Genomic DNA, 20933 nt, shown 5'->3' on the forward strand with positions numbered 1-20933 from the left:
GCCAGGCAGCAGGGGGCCAGTATGTATGCACCTGTTGGTATAATCTAACTTCAAGCGTCCCCATCACCATGGGAACGCCTTTGTGTTAGAATATACCATCGGATTTGAGTTTTCACAATCTAACTCGGATCCGATGGTATATTCTAACCACCAGGCGTTCCCATGGTGACGGGGACGCTTGTTTGGAGGAGTATGCCAAAGGGGTTTAACTGTACTGTTTGGAGAAAAAAAATAAGACGAATATTCAAAAAAATGTCAAAACGAATATATTCGCTATAGTGCTATATATTAGTTTTTTAGAATATTCGTCTTTTTTCAACATCTAATGTCATGATTCCTCCCTGCTTCTTGCTTGTGGGCCAATAACTCATTGACCCACAAGCATTTTAAGCAGGGAGGAATCATTTGTTCAGATGGAAAAAATGACGAATATTCTAAAAACAAATATATAGCAGTATATTATGTAGTGCTATATACTCGTTTTTGACCAACACTTTTTATCGCATAAAAATTTGCATTATGTGATTTTTTTTATTTATTACAGATTTTTCGCAATAAAACGAATATCTCGAATACGAATATTCGCGAATATATGACGAGCATTTTAAGGAGGCAGGTCATACTGAGAACGATTTGAGATTTAGGATACTTGAACAGGTAGCCTTATCAAGAAGGGGTGAAAATAGGGTGACGTTACTAAAAAAGAGGGAACTAAATTGGATTTTTACGCTACAGACTTTGAAACCAAGGGGTCTTAATGTAGATTTTAAGGTACGAGAATGTCTCCTTGTTGTGTATTTTCTCTCTTTACTCTCTTGTGAGGATATGTACAGTCAGGTTCATAAATATTGGGACATTGACACAATTCTAACATTTTTGGCTCTATACACAACCACAATGGATATAAAACGAAACGAACAAGATGTGCTTTTACATCCAAATCAGGTGAACAGTGTAGGAATTACAACAATTTAAATATGTGCCTCCCACTTGTTAAGGAACCAAAAGTAATGGGACAGAATAATAATCATAAATCAAACTTTCACTTTTTAACACTTGGTTGCAAATCCTTTGCAGTCAATTACAGCCTGAAGTCTGGAATGCATAGACATCACCACACACTGGGTTTCATCCCTGGTGATGCTCTGCCAGGCCTCTACTGCAACTGTCTTCAGTTTCTGCTTGTTCTTGGGGCATTTTCCCTTCAGTTTTGTCTTTAGCAAGTGAAATGCATGCTCAATCGGATTCAGGTCAGGAGATTGACTTGGCCATTGCATAACAATCCACTTCTTTCTCTTAAAAAACTCTTTGGTTGCTTTTACAGTATCCTTTGGGTCATTGTCCATCTGCACTGTGAAGCGCCGTCTAATGAGTTCTGAAGCATTTGGCTGAATATGAGCAGATAATATTGCCAGAAACACTTCAGAATTCATCCTGCTGCTTTTGTCAGCACACACATCATCAAAGAATACAAGAGAACCAGTTCCATTGGCAGCCATACATGCCCACGCCATGACACTACCACCACCATGCTTCACTGATGAGGTGGCATTCTTAGGATCATGAGCAGTTCCTTTCCTTCTCCATACTCTTCTCTTCCCATCACTCTGCTACAAGTTGATCTTGGTCTCATCTGTCCAAAACTGTGAAGGCTTTTTTAGATGTGGTTTGACAAACTCTAATCTGGCCTTCCTGTTTTTGAGGCTCACCAATGGTTTACATCTTGTGGTGAACCCTCTGTATTCGCTCTGGTGAAGTCTTCTCTTGATTGTTGACTTTGACACATATACACCTACCTCCTGGAGAGTGTTCTTGACCTAGCCAACCACAGTTGTTTTCTGTGGTCTTCCGGGTCTTTTGGTGTTGCTGAGCTCAGCGGTGCGTTCCTTCTTTTTAAGAATGTTCCAAACAGTTGTTTTGGCCACGCCTAATGTTTTTGCTATCTCTCTGATGGGTTTGTTTTGTTTTTTTCAGCCTAATGATGGCTTGCTTCACTGATAGTGACAGCTCTTTGGATCTCATCTTGAGAGTTGACAGCAACAGATTCCAAATGCAAATAGCACACTTGAAATTAAATCTGGACCTTTTTATCTGCTCATTGTAATTGGGATAATGAGGGAATAATATAACACACCAGGCCATGGAACAGCTGAGAAGCCAATTGTCCCATTACTTTTGGTTCCTTAACAAGTGGGAGGCACATATGCAAACTTTTGTAATTCCTACACCGTTCTATATGTTGGCCAGGCTTTGTGAGCAGCAGAGGGCAGTTGTTGAATACCAGCTGCAACATGGTCGTTGCCATTTAAGTCAACTGCCACTATTCGCAAGCGAGGAGTGGACATTGATGTCAGACCTGTGTGAGGTTTTAAAAAACTTTGAAGAATCCACACAGATGGTTAGTGGCGATAACGCTATTATCAGCGTAACCATCCCACTGTTGTGTCTACTCAAATGATCGCTGCTCACAATTAAGGACAACGCTCTGAATGTGGCAGATGAGGAACTGGGGCAGGACATCTCACAGGGTGATGCCCAGACCACCCACAGTTTGTCTTCTCAGCATGAATTGGACCGTGAAGAGAAGGAGAAGGAGGGGGAGGAGATGGAGACTGTTGCCTCTGCTACTGAGGCTAGTACCCATGGAACTTTAATTCCATCTGTTCAGCGTGGATGGGCTGAAGAGGAGGAGGAAGAGGAGGAGAAGGAGGAGGAGGATTAGGAGATGGAGAGTCATCTTGATGTTGACATCTTGCTTGTTGGTACTCTGGCACACATGGCTGAATTCATGTTAGGCTGTCTTACACGCGACCCTCACGTTATACGCATTTTAGATAACACAGATTACTGGGTGTTCACCCTTCTCGACCCCCGCTACAAAGAAAACTTCTCATCTCAGATTGTGGACCCAGGCGTTCGGCCCACTTAGTGTGACCCCCCCATCGGTGATCGCCGCAAACCGCAGGTCAATTCAGACCTGCGGTTTGCTGCGCTTTCTGCAGTTTCTGATCCCCGCGGTCCCTGACCGCGGGGATCAGAAACTTTAGTGTCCCTAAAATAAAGATTTTGCACCCCCCCTGCACCCCTGCATGATTTTTTGCCGGCGGGTGGTGCAGGGGGGGGGAAGGTGTGGGCGGTGGGGGCGGTGTGGGAGGTGGGCGGTGCAGCAGGCGGGATCGCGATCCCCCGCCCGCCTCCTCTTGAAAATTCGTTGGTGGCCAGTGGGTATACCAGGGGGTCAGCACATTGCTGACACCCTGGTATAAACGGCTGACATCTGTGCAGATGTCAGCCGTTTAACCCTTTCCATACCGCGGTCCATACGGACCGCTGTATGGAAAAAATTAACAGTAAGAGGGAGCTCCCTCCCTCTCCCATCGGGGGGCTGCAGTGCCTTTGCAGCCCCCCGATGGAGAGGGAGAGAGCACCCAGACAGCCCCCCGACAGCCCCGTCCTTACCCTTCCCCGTCTGCGAAGTTCTGACCACTACTGAGCAGACGGGGAAGGTTCCCATGGCAACAGGACGCCGTCTCAGGCATCCTGCTGTCCATGGTGCTGAACAGATCTGTGCTAAAGGCAGAGATCTGTTCAGACAAAGTATAAGTAAAATACAGTACAAAACACTATATAGTGTACTGTACTGTATTATACAGACATCAGACCCACTGGATCTTCAAGAACCAAGTGGGTCTGGGTCAAAAAAAAAGAAAAAAAATGTGAAAAAAAAGTAAAAATCAAAAAACACATTTATCACTGATTAAAAATAAAAAAAAAAAAATTCCCTACACATGTTTGGTATCGCCGCGTCCGTAACGACCTGATCTATAAAACAGTCATGTTACTTTCCCCGCAAGGTGAACGCCATAAAAATAAAAAAATAAAAACTATTAGGAAATTGAAATTTTGCCCACCTTACTTCCCAAAAAAGGTAATAAAAGTGATCAAAAAAGTTGCATGTACACCAAAATAATACCAATCAAACCGTCATCTCATCCCGCAAAAATCATACCCTACCCAAGATAATTGCCCAAAAACTGAAAAAACTATGGCTCTCAGACTATGGAAACACTAAAACATGATTTTTTTTGTTTCAAAAATGAAATCATTGTGTAAAACTTAAATAAATAAAAAAAAGTATACATATTAGGTATTGCTGCATCTGTATCGATCGCCTATATAAAAATATCACATGACCTAACCCCTCAGGTGACCACCGTAAAAATAAAAAATAAAAAAACAATGTAAAAAAAGCCATTTTTTGTCATCTTACGTCACAAAAAGTGTAATAGCAAGCGATCAAAAAGTCATATGTACCCCAAAATAGTGCCAATCAAACCGTCATCTCATCCCGCAAAAAATTAAACCCTACTTAAGATAATCGCCCAAAAACTGAAAAAACTATGGCTCTTAGACTATGGAGACACTAAAACTTTTTTTTTGTTTTAAAAATGAAATCATTGTGTAAAACTTACATAAATAAAACAATTGTATACATATTAGGTATCGCCGCGTCCGTGACAACCTGCTCTATAAAATTACCACATGATCTAACCTGTCAGATGAATGTTGTAAGTAACAAAAAAAAAAGTGCCAAAAAATCTATTTCTTGTTACCTTGCCGCACAAAAAAGTGTAATATAGAGCAACCAAAAATCATATGTACCCTAAACTAGTACCAACAGAACTGCCACCCTATTCCGTAGTTTCTAAAATGGGGTCACTTTTTTGGAGTTTCTACTCAGGGGGTGCATCAGGGGGGCTTCAAATGGGACATGGTGTCAAAAAAAACAGTCCAGCAAAATCTGCCTTCCAAAAACCGTATGGCATTCCTTTCCTTCTGCGCCCTACAGAGGTTTATGACCACATATGGGGTGTTTCTGTAAACTACAGAATCAGGGCCATAAAAAATGAGTTTTGTTTGGCTGTTAACCCTTGTTTTGTAACTGTAAAAAAATATTAAAATGGAAAATCTGCCAAAAAAGTGAAATTTTGAAATTGTATCTCTATTTTCCATTAAATCTTGTGCAACACCTAAAGGGTTAACAAAGTTCTAAAAATCTGTTTTGAATACCTTGAGGGGTGTAGTTTCTTAGATGGGGTCACTTTTATAGAGTTTCTACTCTAGGGGTGCATCAGGGGGGCTTCAAATGGGACATGGTGTCAAAAAAACAGTCCAGCAAAATCTGGCTTCCAAAAACCATACCGCGCACCTTTCACTCTATGCCCTGCTGTGTGGCCGTACAGCAGTTTACGGCCACATATTGGGTGTTTCTGTAAACTACAGAATCAGGGCCATAAAAATTTAGTTTTGTTGGCTGTTAACCCTTGCTTTGTAACTGGAAAAAAAATATTAAAATGGAAAATATGCCAAAAAAGTGAAATTTTGAAATTGTATCTCTATTTTCCATAAAATCTTGTGCAACACCTAAAGGGTTAACAAAGTTTGTAAAATCAGTTTTGAATACCTTGAGGGGTGTAGTTTCTTAGATGGGGTCACTTTTATGGAGTTTCTTCTCTAGGGGTGCATCAGGGCGGCTTCAAATGGGACATGGTGTCAAAAAACCAGTCCAGCAAAATCTGGCTTCCAAAAACCATACGGCGCACCTTTCACTCTACGCCCTGCTGTGTGGCCGTACAGCAGTTTACGGCCACATATGGGGTGTTTCTGTAAACTACAGAATCAGGACCATAAATAATGAGTTTTGTTTGGCTGTTAACCCTTGCTTTGTAACTGGAAAAAAAAAAAATTAAAATGGAAAATCTGCCAAAAAAGTGAAATTTTGAAATTGTATCTCTATTTTCCATAAAATCTTGTGCAACACCTAAAGGGTTAACAAAGTTTGTAAAATCAGTTTTGAATACCTTGAGGGGTGTAGTTTCTTAGATGGGGTCACTTTTATGGAGTTTCTACTCTAGGTGTGCATCAGGGGGGCTTCAAATGGGACATGGTGTCAAAAAACCAGTCCAGCAAAATCTGGCTTCCAAAAACTATACGGCGCACCTTTCCCTCTACGCCCTACTGTGTGCCCGTACAGTAGTTTACGGCCACATATGGGGTGTTTCTGTAAACGGCAGAGTCAGGGCAATAAAGATACAGTCTTGTTTGGCTGTTAACCCTTGCTTTTTTAGTGTAAAAAATGGGTTAAAATGGAAAATTAGGCAAATAAATGAGATTCTCAAATTTCATCCCCATTTGCCAATAACTCTTGTGCAACACCTAAAGGGTTAACGAAGTTTGTAAAATCAGTTTTGAATACCTTGAGGGGTGTAGTTTATATAATGGGGTTATTTTTGGGCGGTTTCTATTATGTAAGCCTCACAAAGTGACTTCAGACCTGTAGTGGTCCCTAGAAATTGGGTTTTTGTAAATTTCAGAAAAATTTCAAGATTTGCTTCTAAACTTCTAAGCCTTGTAACATCCCCAAAAAATTAAATATCATTCCCAAAATGCTACAAACATGAAGTAGACATATGGGCAATGTAAAGTCATCACAATTTTTGGGGGTTTTACTATGTATTACAGAAGTAGAGAAACTGAAACTTTGAAATTTGCAAATTTTTCAAAATTTTTGGTAAATCTGGTATTTTTTTATGCAAAATAATTTACTTTCTTTACCCAATTTTAGCAGTGTCATGAAGTACAATATGTGACGAAAAAATAATCTCAGAACGGCCTGGGTAAGTCAAAGCGTTTTAAAGTTATCAGCACTTAAAGTGACACTGGTCAGATTTGCAAAAAATGGCCAAGTCCTTAAGGTGAAATAGGGCTGAGTCCTTAAGGGGTTAAAAGGACTTTTGGGTCTTTGAAACGTCTTGAGAAAGAGTAATTTGCGATCACAATCTCCCTATGCTGTATGTCCCTTCATAACAGCAGCTCTGCCTGACTTGCAATGAGCTGAACTCGCGTGACCGGGTGCTATATAGCACCCAATGACGTGTTCCGGACAGCCAATCGCTGTAATGCCAGTAGAAAACATGGCTAATGGCATTACAGTGATGGAAATACTTACCAGCATGTTTATTGGCTGCTTAGAAGGTGCCAAATGTGCGGGGAGGAGACTCGAGCATGGCGCTCGAGCACATGTGGTACTCGGTAGAGCGCTCGGATCTGCCGAGCATAGCGATGCTCGAGCAGAATCGGTACTCGGCCGAGCATGCTCGCTCATCACTAATATCTACCCTATAAATGGTACCAATAAAAACTATAAGCTCATCTCGCAAAAAGTTAGCCCTCACACAACTACGTTGATGGAAAAATAAAAATGGAATATGGATGTTAATACATTACATGGTGATGCAAAGTGATTTTATAATATAACAGTAGTAAAATTATACAGATTTGGTATCACCATAATGGTATTTGCCTGCAGAACAAAGTTATCATATTACACTGCGTGCAGAATTATTAGGCAAATGAGTATTTTGACCACATCATCCTCTTTATGCATGTTGTCTTACTCCAAGCTGTATAGGCTCGAAAGCCTACTACCAATTAAGCATATTAGGTGATGTGCATCTCTGTAATGAGAAGGGGTGTGGTCTAATGACATCAACACCCTATATTAGGTGTGCATAATTATTAGGCAACTTCCTTTCCTTTGGCAAAATGGGTCAAAAGAAGGACTTGACAGGCTCAGAAAAGTCAAAAATAGTGAGATATCTTGCAGAGGGATGCAGCACTCTTAAAATTGCAAAGCTTCTGAAGCGTGATCATCGAACAATCAAGCGTTTCATTCAAAATAGTCAACAGGGTCGCAAGAAGCGTGTGGAAAAACCAAGGCGCAAAATAACTGCCCATGAACTGAGAAAAGTCAAGCGTGCAGCTGCCAAGATGCCACTTGCCACCAGTTTGGCCATATTTCAGAGCTGCAACATCACTGGAGTGCCCAAAAGCACAAGGTGTGCAATACTCAAAGACATGGCCAAGGTAAGAAAGGCTGAAAGACGACCACCACTGAACAAGACACACAAGCTGAAACATCAAGACTGGGCCAAGAAATATCTCAAGACTGATTTTTCTAAGGTTTTATGGACTGATGAAATGAGAGTGAGTCTTGATGGGCCAGATGGATGGGCCCGTGGCTGGATTGGTAAAGGGCAGAGAGCTCCAGTCCGACTCAGACGCCAGCAAGGTGGAGGTGGAGTACTGGTTTGGGCTGGTATCATCAAAGATGAGCTTGTGGGGCCTTTTCGGGTTGAGGATGGAGTCAAGCTCAACTCCCAGTCCTACTGCCAGTTTCTGGAAGACACCTTCTTCAAGCAGTGGTACAGGAAGAAGTCTGTATCCTTCAAGAAAAAGATGATTTTCATGCAGGACAATGCTCCATCACACGCGTCCAAGTACTCCACAGCGTGGCTGGCAAGAAAGGGTATAAAAGAAGAAAATCTAATGACATGGCCTCCTTGTTCACCTGATCTGAACCCCATTGAGAACCTGTGGTCCATCATCAAATGTGAGATTTACAAGGAGGGAAAACAGTACACCTCTCTGAACAGTGTCTGGGAGGCTGTGGTTGCTGCTGCACGCAATGTTGATGGTGAACAGATCAAAACACTGACAGAATCCATGGATGGCAGGCTTTTGAGTGTCCTTGCAAAGAAAGGTGGCTATATTGGTCACTGATTTGTTTTTGTTTTGTTTTTGAATGTCAGAAATGTATATTTGTGAATGTTGAGATGTTATATTGGTTTCACTGGTAAAAATAAATAATTGAAATGGGTATATATTTGTTTTTTGTTAAGTTGCCTAATAATTATGCACAGTAATAGTCACCTGCACACACAGATATCCCCCTAAAATAGCTAAAACTAAAAACAAACTAAAAATTACTTCCAAAAATATTCAGCTTTGATATTAATGAGTTTTTTGGGTTCATTGAGAACATGGTTGTTGTTCAATAATAAAATTAATCCTCAAAAATACAACTTGCCTAATAATTCTGCACTCCCTGTATATATTTTGCATGGTGAACCAAATTAAAAAAAAATAGAAAACTTGCCAAATTGAAACAAAAAATGATCAAAAAGCCAAATGTACCCAAAAATAGTAGCAATAGAAACTACTGCTTCTTCCACAAAAAAAGGACCCTCACACAGCTCAGTCAACAGAAAACAGTTATAGCTCTTTAAAAACCATTTCAGCATATTCCATGTTCCACAAAATCCAGATGATGATCCTTCTCTCTCCTTTCCCAAACAGCAGTTTATGGGGTTTTTCCATAATTAGGAGAAATTGTGTAATAAACTCGCCTTTTCTCCTTTAACCTGTTCCGGACATAGGGCGTACCGGTACGCCGTGATTTCCCGATCCTTAAGGACACAGGACGTACCGGTACCTTGGCTAAATGCAAGGGGGGGTCACACTCCCCCCCTCCCCGTGTAGTCAATCGCAGCAAACCGCAGGTCAATTCAGACCTGCAGTTTGCTGCGTTTCCAGGTTATTCGGGTCTCTGGGGACCCGATAACCCGGAACAGGATGGTGATCTGTGGTGTGATAATACACCACCAATCACCATCCTTAGATCCTGAGAGGTGATGGTGACTTTTTACCTCTCAGGATCGCTCTTATTGGTCGGTGGGCGGACGGGAGGTTCAAATCATCGCAGCGCTCCTCTCTTCCTCCTTTTCAGTCCGGAGCCCGAGGACAGAGGAGCGCTGCATGTGTCTCAGAGCCAGCACCCCCCATCTGTTCAGAGCCCAGGAGCCAGCCAGCACCCCATCTGTGCCCCAGCACCACTAGGTATTTAGGGAAAGGCTAGGGACAAGTTAGATTAGGCAGGGATATTTAGGGAAAGTTAATTGAAGAAAAAAAAAAAAACTGTTTTGGTTGCATAACCCTAAATTGGGTGTCTGGGGTCCACAGCACAGTGTGACTCTAGTCCCCCCAGGGGTTCTGCAACTTGCCCCCCCTGCCCCCCCCACAACTTTTTGGGGTGCAGGCATTTTTTTTTTTGTGCGTACGCTGACTTTGGCCAGCACTATTAGTGACCGGCCACTGTTAGCGCATCGCACACCCCACCGCTGATCAACTTCGGATGGTTGATGAGCGAATTAATTTTATTATTTTATTTTTTCACATTTTTACCCCTTCTTTTAGTTAGTCTTTAGTTTTTTGTCTGTTAGGTTTAGGGTGAGTTCGCGAACACCCGTGTCCCCACACACACGCACACCAAATAAAGATTTACACGCACACACACACACGCAGACACACACTCCCCTATGGCCCGCCGGATGTTCTCGGCCGAGGAGGCATACGCCCAGCTTGCCTCTGAGTCCGAGGGTCCCAGTGAGGATGACCCTACTTTCCTTTTGTAATCCGCGTCATCCTCATCATCTAGAGATTATGATGAGCCCCCAAGGCGGCGGAGACGTCGCCAGGCGGAGCAAGGGGACCGCCATGCTAGGGACCCTGTGGCCCACCCTAGTACGAGCAGCTCTTGTGCTCGTACTAGTTTTCCGGCCCACCACTTAAATCCACTGGAGCCCCCTGCCGGTGAACTTGTCTGGTGCACCCCAGAGCGTTATGAGCCCGTGAATCCTGATTTTGAAGGCCAATCAGGAATCCAGATTTCCACAGTGAACTTCACTGAATACGACTTCTTTAGTCTTTTTTTTAGTGACCACTTTGTAAATCTAATGGTGGAGCAAACAAACCTGTACGCCCAACAGTTTGTTGCTCAACACCCGGGCTCCTTTTTGGCTAGGCCCGGTGGCTGGACTCCGGTCAGTGCAGCCGAGATGAGGACATTTTGGGGCCTCGTGCTGCATATGGGCCTAGTCAAGAAACCTAGTATCAGGCATTACTGGAGTGGGGACGTCCTCTCCTAGGCCCCACTTTACAGTACGGCCATGACACGCTCCCGGTTTAAGGCCATCCGGAAATGCCTGCATTATTCAGATAATGCAGCATGTCCCCCCCCAAGGTGATCCTGCCTATGACCGCCTGTACAAAATCAGGCCGGTCATGGATCACTTTGGGGCCAAATTTGTACGAGCTAATGTACCTGGAAGGGAGGTCGCGGTTGATGAGTCTATCATTGCGTTCAAGGGGAGACTCCTTTTCTGCCAGTATGTTCCTTCTAAGCGGGCGAGGTATGGCGTAAAGCTGTACAAACTTTGTGAGAGTACCTCAGGGTACACTTACAAGTTTTGTGTGTACGAGGGGCGAGATTCCCGCATTCAACCCCCAGAATGTTCCCCCACTATGGTGTTAGCAGGAAACTTGTGTGGGACCTTATGCACACACTGCTAGATAAGGATTACCACCTGTACGTGGATAACTTTTATACTAGTATCCCCTTGTTCCAGTCCCTCGCCGCCAGATCCACGTCCGCTTGTGGCACCGTGCGGAAAAATCAACGCGGCCTCCTTACCTACCCCCTCCAGGTACCTATCCCCACGGGTGAGATCCGTGCCCTTACCACTGGAAACCTGTTGCTGGTCAGATATAAGGACAAGAGCGATGTCCTTGTACTGTCCACAATTCATGGTAACGGCATCACCCCTGTCCTTGTGCGAGGTACCGCGGCAACGGTCCTCAAGCCCGATTGTATCGTCGACTACAATGGGTATATGGGAGGAGTTGATCTCTCTGATCAAGTCCTCAAGCCCTATAACGCCATACGCAAAACCCGGGCATGCTACAAAAAAGTTGCGGTCTACTTTGTACAGGTCGCCTTGTACAACTCTTTTGTGCTGTCCCGGAGCGCTGGCAACACAGGGACATTCCTTCAGTTCTATGAGGCAGTCCTCAAGGCCCTGATCTTTTCTGACTGGGAAAGAACAGGCCGGAGTACCTCTGGAACTGTAGGCTCCCGGATCGTCCCTGGCCAACACTTTCCAGGTGTGGTCCCCCATACTGGAAAGAAGGGACGGACCCCCAAAAAGTGCAGAGTGTGTCACAGGAGTGGGATACGGAAGGACACCACTACTCAATGTGACACGTTCCCCGATCATCCGGGCCTCTGCATTATTGGTTGCTTCAGGGAGTACCACACTTCCATGGAGTACTAAATTTATATCCCAATTTAGCCACTGACAATCAGATAAAAAACTGGTTCTCAGACTTGAGACACTAAAACAAAAACAGAAAGTTTCAAAAATATTATTTAGTAAAACTAAAATAAATAAAAAAGTAGACATATTAGGTATTGCCGCGTCCGTAATAATCTGCTCTATAAAAATACCCCATGACCTAACCACTCAGATGAACATGGTCAAAAAAATAAAATAAAAACGGTGCAAAAAAATCTTTTTTTGTCACCTTACATCACAAAAATTGTAATAACAAGCGATCAAAAAGTCATATGCGCACCAAAATAGTGCCAATAAAACCATCCTCTCATCCTGCAAAAAATGAGTCCCTACTTAAGATAATCAGCTAAAAAAAAAAATGACTCTTAGACTATGGAGATACTAAAATGTTTTTGTTTTTTTTTGGTTTATAAAAAGATAATATAGTGTAAAACATAAAAAAAAAAAAAAATAGACATGTTAGGTATCGCCGCGTCAGTAAGAATCTGCTCTATAAAAATACCCCCCCAACCCTCAGATGAACACGGTAAAAAAAAAAAAAAAAAACGGTGCCAAAAAAGCTATTTTTGGGCAAATTTTCCATTTTAATCCGTTTTTTACCAATAACAAAGTAAGGGTTAACAAGCAACCAAAACGTAATATTTATTACCCTCATACTGCAGTTTACAGAAACACCCCATATGTGGTCATAAACTGCTGTATGTCCAAACGGCAGGGCGCAGAAGGAAAGGTACGCTGTATGGTTTCTAGAAGGCAGATTTTGATGGCCTTTTTTTTTGGCACCATGTCCCATTTTAAGCCTCCCTGATGCACCCCTAGAGTAAAAACTCCATAAAAGCAACCCCATCTAAGAAACTACACCCCTCAAGGTATCAAAAACTGATTTTACAAACATCGTTAACCCTTCAGGTGTTCCACAAGAGTTATTGGCAAATGGAGATGAAATTTCAAAATTTCTATTTCTGGTAACCTTGCCTCACAAAAATGTAATAAAGATAAACCAAAAATCAAATGTACCCTAAAAATAGTCCCAACAAAACTGCCATCTTATCCTGTAGTTTCCAAAATGGGGTCACTTTTATAAAGTTTTTACTCTAGGGGTGCTTCAGGGGGCTTCAAATGGGACATGGTGTAAATAAACCAGTCCAGCAAAATTTGCCTTCCTAAAACCACACGGCGCACCTTTCCCTCTACGCCCTACTGTGTGCCCGTACAGTAGTTTACGGCCAAATATGGGGTGTTTCTGCAAACTACAGAATCGGGGCAATAAATATAGCATTTTGTTTGGCTGTTAACCCTTGCTTTGTTACTGGAAAAAATGGATTAAAATGAAAAATTTGCCCAAAAATTTAAATTTGCTAATTTCATCCCCATTTGCCAATAACTCTTGTGCAACACCTAAAGGGTTAAAAAAGTTTGTAAAATCAGTTTTGAATACCTTGAGGGGTGTAGTTTCTTAGATGGGGTCACTTTTATGGAGTTTCTACTCTAGGGGTGCATCAGGGGGGCTTCAAATGGGACATGGTGTAAATAAACCAGTCCAACAAAATCTGCCTTCCAAAAACCATACGGCGCACCTTTCCCTCTACGCCCTACTGTGTGCCCGTACAGTAGTTTACGGCCACATATGGGGTGTTTCTGCAAACTACAGAATCGGGGCAATAAATATAGCATTTTGTTTGGCTGTTAACCCTTACTTTGTTACTGGAAAAAATTGATTAAAATGGAAAATTAGCGAAAAAATCTAAATTCTGAAATTTTATCTCCATTTGCCATTAACTCTTATGGAACACCTAAAGGGTTAACGATGTTTGTGAAAACCGTTTTGAATACCTTGAGGGGTGTAGCTTCTAGAATAGGGTCATTTTGGGGTGGTTTCTATTATATAAACATCACAAAGTGACTTCAGACCTGAACTGGTCCCTAAAAATTGGATTTTGAAAATTTTTGCTTCTAAACTTCTAAGCCTTGTAACATCCCTAAAAAATAAAATACCATTCCCAAAATGATCCAAACATGAAGTAGACATATGGGGAATGTAAATTAATAACTATTTTTGGAGGTATTACTGTGTATTATAGAAGTAGATAAATTGAAACTTGGAAATTTGCAATTTTTTACAAATTTTTGGTAAATTTTGTATTTTATATAAATAAAAATTATTTTTTTTTACTTCATTTTAGCAATGTCATTAAGTAAAATGTGTGACGAAAAAACTATCTCAGAATGGCCTGGATAAGTCAAAGCATTTTAAAGTTATCACCACTTAAAGTGACACTGGTCAGATTTGCAAAAAATGGCCTGGTCCTTAAAGTGAAATAATGCTGTGTCCTTAAGGAGTTGAACCATGGGTGTACAAACCACAGGCCACGGGCAGCATGCGGCCCCCAGACCCAAGGTTTGTAGCCCCCATCCTGCGATCAGCTGTGTTTCTGCCCGGAGAGTTGCATTACAATGGATTACGGCTGTCAGTGACATTGGGGAGTGAAGACAGAAGCATTTTATTACTAGTTCTGTATTCTCATCAGATAGGTGCATAGCTCTCAATGAGCGCTATGCAGTCTTGGAAGCAGAGGAGGTGAGAGTTGCAGGGTCCATAGGCTTGTCTCCCCTGTAACTGGGGCTCCTTTGGATGCCCCAGTTACTGTACAGTGCAAATAGTGCAATAAAAGGCTTATTGTGTCTCAAAAGTCTTTCAGTGTCCTCTTGGGGAAAATTATTTGGGAATAAAAATTGTATAAAAAATAAGTTTAAAATTATATTTAAAAAAAATACAAATTAAAGAAAAAAAATATGAAAAAGTCCTCTTGGGACTTGAAACAAACAATAGAAACAATAGAAAATTATAAAAAGACATATAGTAGAATACAGATAAGTTAAAAAATAATAAAAATGGAAAATGCGCTAAATAAATGAGTGTTCACTCTCCACCAACATTCTTTTTATGATCTCTTGGGGGGCATATTATGTGTCAAAAATATATTTAAAAAAATAAGTAATCAATTCTAAAAAAATAAATTAAATATTAATAAGATACAAATAAAAGAAACAAGAAAAAGGGAAAAGAGAATTTTCTTTTCAAAAAATGTGTCTTTTAAAGGTCTTTTTATTCCCTCCAGGTGGACATATTATGTAGCAGGATTATATTAAAAATTAAGTTAAAAAAAGATAAAAAATTAAATACATAAAAGATTAAACACCCACACCAACCAAAGCTATTTCCATTATTTTCCCATTCATGTGAAACTATACATATTATATAACAAAACAACTGACACAAATTGTGAAACTGATTATAATAATTTATTTTGGTGTCAGTTTGCATATTTACAGAATAAGGAGCTGTAGTTTGAAAAAAATGACTTTGTATGAAGTGAAATGATTTGTACAGTTTTCCCCAAATAAGACCAAAAAATAAATACATTTTAAAGCCCTATGTGTTATGTAAAAATATTTTGGTAGTCCAACAAATAAAAAAGTTACAACCGTTTAAACCACTATGTGCGCTAAATCACAAAAAAAGTGTCTGGTCATTAAGGCCTTTTCAGGCCTGGTCATTAAAGGGTTAACCAATGAGTGATTTCCCCTCTAGTAAGGTAAAGTGCATGGCGGCTGTAACTGGAGGGGCAGGAGGCAGTAATAACCAGTGAGTACCATCCTCTACAGTGAAGCAAAGAGATGATTTATGAATAGGAGGCAGGATGAAAGGAAATGCTGCCACTTTTCCAGTTTCTTTATAAAAGTGATTTTTTTAACAAGTTCCTGCAGAGTGCCCCCATACTTATCTGTTTCACACCGCCCCGGTCCTCCGCACTTCCTCCACTGCCTCCATCTTCTGGTCTCTGCACTGTTCACTCCTGGCAGTGCCTGAGCATAGTCACAAACACCGCTCCAGTCAATGATTAGTTTCAGCATTGACATGCTGCTTGTGGCCACATCACTGCTGAAACCAGTCATCGGCTGGAGAGGTGCATGTGACTATGCCCAAGCACTGCCAGGTGAAAACAGCACAAGGATCAGAAGATGGGATTGCGGAGGCAGTGTAGAGGACAGGAGTGGCAGGGAATAGGTAAGTATAACTCTTCGTTTTCAGGGGCAATGCTGCAGGAACTTGTTAAAAAATAATTTTTATCGGGAAATCCCTTTAAGCTCCTATTGAACATCACAATATTCAGGACAACTAACTCGTTTGTTAGCTGATTTGCATAAATGCTAGGATTTATGTTGTGTGTCGGGGGTCTAATATATAGACCTGTCAGAGCCACTTCTAAACTAAATCAGTCCCTAGGATTTGACTTTTTTTTTTAAAAATTGAAAAATTGCTGCTCAATTTATAAGCCCTCTAACTCCAGCCCTTCGCCCCCCCCAAAAAAAATAATAATAATAGTGTGTTTAAAAAATTATGCCAACATTAAGTATATGAAAAAGATGAAATTTTTGTGTCATATGACGATTTGTCTTAAAGGAGTTGTGCTGGCCATATATATTGATGACTTATCATCAGGATAGGTCATCAATATCTGATCGGTGGGAATCCAACACCCAGCACCCCGTCAATCAGCTGTTTGAAGAGGAGGCAGCACTTCATGCGAGCTGGCTCCACACTGCCCGATGTCTCAGAAGTTTTGGCAGCGCAGTGTAATGACAAGTACTCCATTTGCTTTACTGGAGCGAATACTTGTAAATACACTATGCCACCTCTCCAGAGGAGACAACGCAGTGTTTGCATGGAGTGCCGCCTTCTCTTCAAACAGCTGATTGGCGGGTGTCGGCCAATCAGATATTGATGACCTTTCCTCCCCTTTAAAGGATACATTTTCAAATCTTGAAAATTGCAAATTTTCCCAAATTTTTCTTCAATTTCTGATTTTTTTTATACAAGAACGCAAAACATAGCAACCCAAATTTGCCACTAACATAAAGTAAAATATGTTATGAAAAAAAAAAAAATTCGCTTGGATATGGTTCTGCTTTTGGCAGTTAGCCTGTATCTTTAAAAGTACCTTAATGAGGAAGAACATTCTATTGATAGAAGAGTTCAAAATAGATACATTTTCATCAGATTAAGTCTGTTGATGCATATTTTCTTCACTGAATGTAATCTAAGAAATATGTCTCTCAATAAAAAAAAAAGTCTCTGTAGTTGAAAATAAGAGTTCTTAAGGGCAGAGAGATGGATGTTTCCGAGATCAGACTTGAACTTTAATTCAACCTTCACTGACGTTACCGAAGAAACAAACAAATGCTTATTTGCCTCTAAGTTACCCAGTCCACTAGAAAAGTTTAAATGTCCTCAAGGAAAATTAATCTTGTGTATGTTTCAGCAGTAACATCTGCTTTTTCATTTGATGCCACATGCTTTCCCGATGAATTTCATTTTACTCAAAGTCTGCAAACAGATGATGTTAACTTCAATTCCTCCAGCATAAATCAGGTTTAGCAGTGAAGTTCCCAAAGTTAAGTAACACTAAAGAATCAAGTGATGTTGGATTAGAGAAGGTCAAGGCAAGTCCAGAAACCAACCTGTAACTTTAGAGAGTGCTATTTTACGATGGCAATCAAAGACTTTTTATAGATTGCAGTTTTTCATGATTGTAAGTATTATAGAACAGTCGCAGGTAATGTTACAATTTAAATATAGTCCAAATCCACAACCATATAGTTCATCTCGTAATGTATTTTGTACATTGAACCTTGTAGACTTTACTGTAGACTGCAAATCATCTCAGTTCTCATAGTTTTCAAATGGAAGAAAAGGTCATTGATTTTTCTGCGTATTTTAGAAGGCGTATCTCTTAGATATTATGTCTTGTGTCGTTTTAATTTTTTCAGTCTTGCATCAAACAATTATACATTTGGCCCAAAAGTTCTTTTTCAAGTTGTCTATTTCCATTCTCAAACTGTAACGACATATACAATAGTAATAAAGAGGGATCTTGGATAGAGGGATATCCATGAGTATACTACTTTTGGACTTTGCAAACGTGTTTAACAAAATAATTTCTGGAAGCCCATAGGGTTCTCCAGGATTAAGAACAAATGTCTGTTTTCTTTGAGAAAAAAAAAAGAAAACACTGGTCACAAACCCCTGGATGCGCGTGATTTTGTAAACAAGCAACCATGTATTGATAATCATGGATAGAGATGAGTGAATCGAAGTTGCCGAAGTGAAATTCTATCCGAATTTCAGGAAAAATTTGATTCACACCGTATCCGAATTTCCTCAAGCTTCGTGGTAACGAATAACATTTTTTCCCAAAATTTCTGCTGCACGTGTTAAGACATGGAGTAAGGAACTCTGGGAACAATATATCACCCACAATGCCATGCATGCAGCCAATCAGCATCCAGCCAGTCCTGTGATGTCACAGCCCTATAAATAGCCTCAGCCATCTTGGATATAGCCATTTTCCCATGTACATTACTTAGTGCAGGGAGAGACGTCAGTAGGCACTAGGGACAGTGGTAGAAAAGACTTTAAAACTTTTTTTTTGCTGTATAGAAGTTCAGGGAAAGGATAGGGAGGAATCATTCCACAGTATTGAAGTAGAACAGGGTCCAGTAGAGGAGTTTACAGCCTGGGTAATAGGAACAATCCTATTACACCTTGCTGCGCTAATTGAGGCTCCAAATTGCCATTATACAGCTCTGTAAATCCAGCAGACCGTTCTTGTTATTGGGGTGCAAATATATATTATTTGCTATTCAGCGGTGCAGTTATATGTTCTACAGCCCTTTTTGGCGTGTATTAATTGCACCAAAAAAAGTATTTGCCGTTGTGTGGTGAAGTGAGAAAATTACAACCCTCTTTGTATATTAGTGGAAAAAAATATATATTATTTGCCGTTCAGTGGTGCAGTTATATGTTCTAAAGCCTTTTGTGGTGTATACGTGGAAAAAAGTAAGGGCCTATTCGCCGTCCAGCGGTGCAGTTATATGTTCTAAAGCTTTCTGTGGCGTGCATAAGTGGAAAAAAGTAAGGGCCTACTTTCCCTTCAGTGGTGCAGTTATATGTTCTAAAGCCCTTTTTGGCATGTATTAGTGGCAAAAAAAATATGTTATTTGCCATTCTGAGGTGCAGTTATATGTTCTAAAACCTTCTTTGGTGTGTATTACTAGGGGAAAAAAGGCTGATTAGCCATTGTGTGGTGAAGTGAGAAAATGACAGACTCTTTTGGGGTATTTTAATTTCCTTTCTATTCATTTATCTGATCTAACAGTATGTCAGACAGAGAAGTGCCATGCACTGCACAGGGGAGTGGCAGAGGCCTAAATATTTCTGGCGCAGGCACAGGTCGCAGCAGAATAAGGGAACTCCCGGTGTCATCTAGCAGTCCTGTCTTGACTAGCAACCCAGCGGTTCTTGAATGGTTGACTCGGTTATCCAATTTGTCACAAGTGACATCAGACACCCCCAGCCAAGAGTCGGTGGGTTCGTCATAAACAACCTTTAATTGGCATGGCCCGGGAGCAGACCCTGTGCCCTCACCTGTCCTCAACCTGCCTCTGTCCTTTTCTGTTCCCTCGGCCAGACAAGTATGATATGCTGTGGGCTCAGCTCCACTATACAGTGAGGACGAGCTACTAGAGGACAATCAGCAGCTACTGGCCAGCCAAGATGTGGAGACATCCACCGCTTCTTCCGGTACACGGACAAGTAGTGATGGGGAGAGTTGCATGGGAGCTGGTGTTGGGAGCGGTCAGGCTCCTGACCCAGAGACCATTGTGGAGGACATCAGTGACGTGCAGACAGTACTCGATGATGATTATGTAGCTGATCGCACTTGGGAGCCGGGTGAACAAGGGGCTTCATCATCATTGGGAGAAGAGGGTGGCAGCTTGCCCGTGAGGCAGCGTTGGAGCCAGCAAGTCGCTAGTATGGCCAGGAGTCAGCAGGGTGGCAGCTGTGGTAGGTTGGGAGCCAAACGTGCCCGGGGTAGACCACCCGCTTTGCAGTAGCCTACCTGCCCAGAAAGTAGTGGTGCAGGGGTTCACGGAAGCAATGGCGGTAGCAGTCAGTCAGCGTTGGGGGTAAAATCCCCTATAAGGCAGTTTTTTGTTAAGCCGCGGGAGGTGAACATGGCCATTTGTAGATTCTGTGGGCAGAAGGTGAAGCGCGGCCAGGGTGCCAATGTTGGCACCATGGCCCTGCGTCAACATATTGTGGGGATTCGCTCTGGTAGTTAGGACTAGCGGATGCAGTATAGAGGCAAAGTACGGTACACAGTTCTTGAATCAAACAGCGATGTTTATTCACAAATTCGTGTATAAGAAAATGCAGATAAGGTGTATCACAAAACACAGGTGGCTTGGTGTTTGTTCACACAAAAGGAAAGTCCATAAACAATAGAAAGTCACCTTTTCTCCTGGGTGTTAATTCACATCCTGTTAACAGTTCAGCCTCATCAAGTCCACAGGCAGACCGCTCCACTGGGATTTGCGGTTTGAGCCGGGCTGGATGACTCAGACCGAGTCATCCAGCCCGGCTCAAACCGCAAATCCCAGCACAGCCCTCAGTTCACAGGACACAGACTCCTGAGCTCCACTGTCGAAAGGAGGCAAATCCACCACACCTGGCAGTGCTGGCTGTTTTGTTTATGCCTGGCAAAACCCGGCCTGGAACATGGGGAGTAGTCACCCACCCAGCACTTTGACTACTTCCAGTAAAAGCCGTCCTGAATCAGCTATGACAGCCATGCTAACTCTCAAGGTGTCAATTAGCAATAGCTGCGGATGACACATTAAATACTGGCTCTTACTTCACCGAGGCCAGGAACCTCGTTGACACATACCTTCCATCCACGATGATTCCAGGTACCTTCTAACATACTGTACCCCCTTGTTCAACCCTGAGGGGGTGAACACCTGCCATACAGCAACCAGCCTGCCCTGTGTTCCACG

Source organism: Bufo bufo, chromosome 6 (genome assembly GCF_905171765.1).
Source record: "Bufo bufo chromosome 6, aBufBuf1.1, whole genome shotgun sequence".
NCBI classification, from domain to species: Eukaryota; Metazoa; Chordata; class Amphibia; order Anura; family Bufonidae; genus Bufo; species Bufo bufo.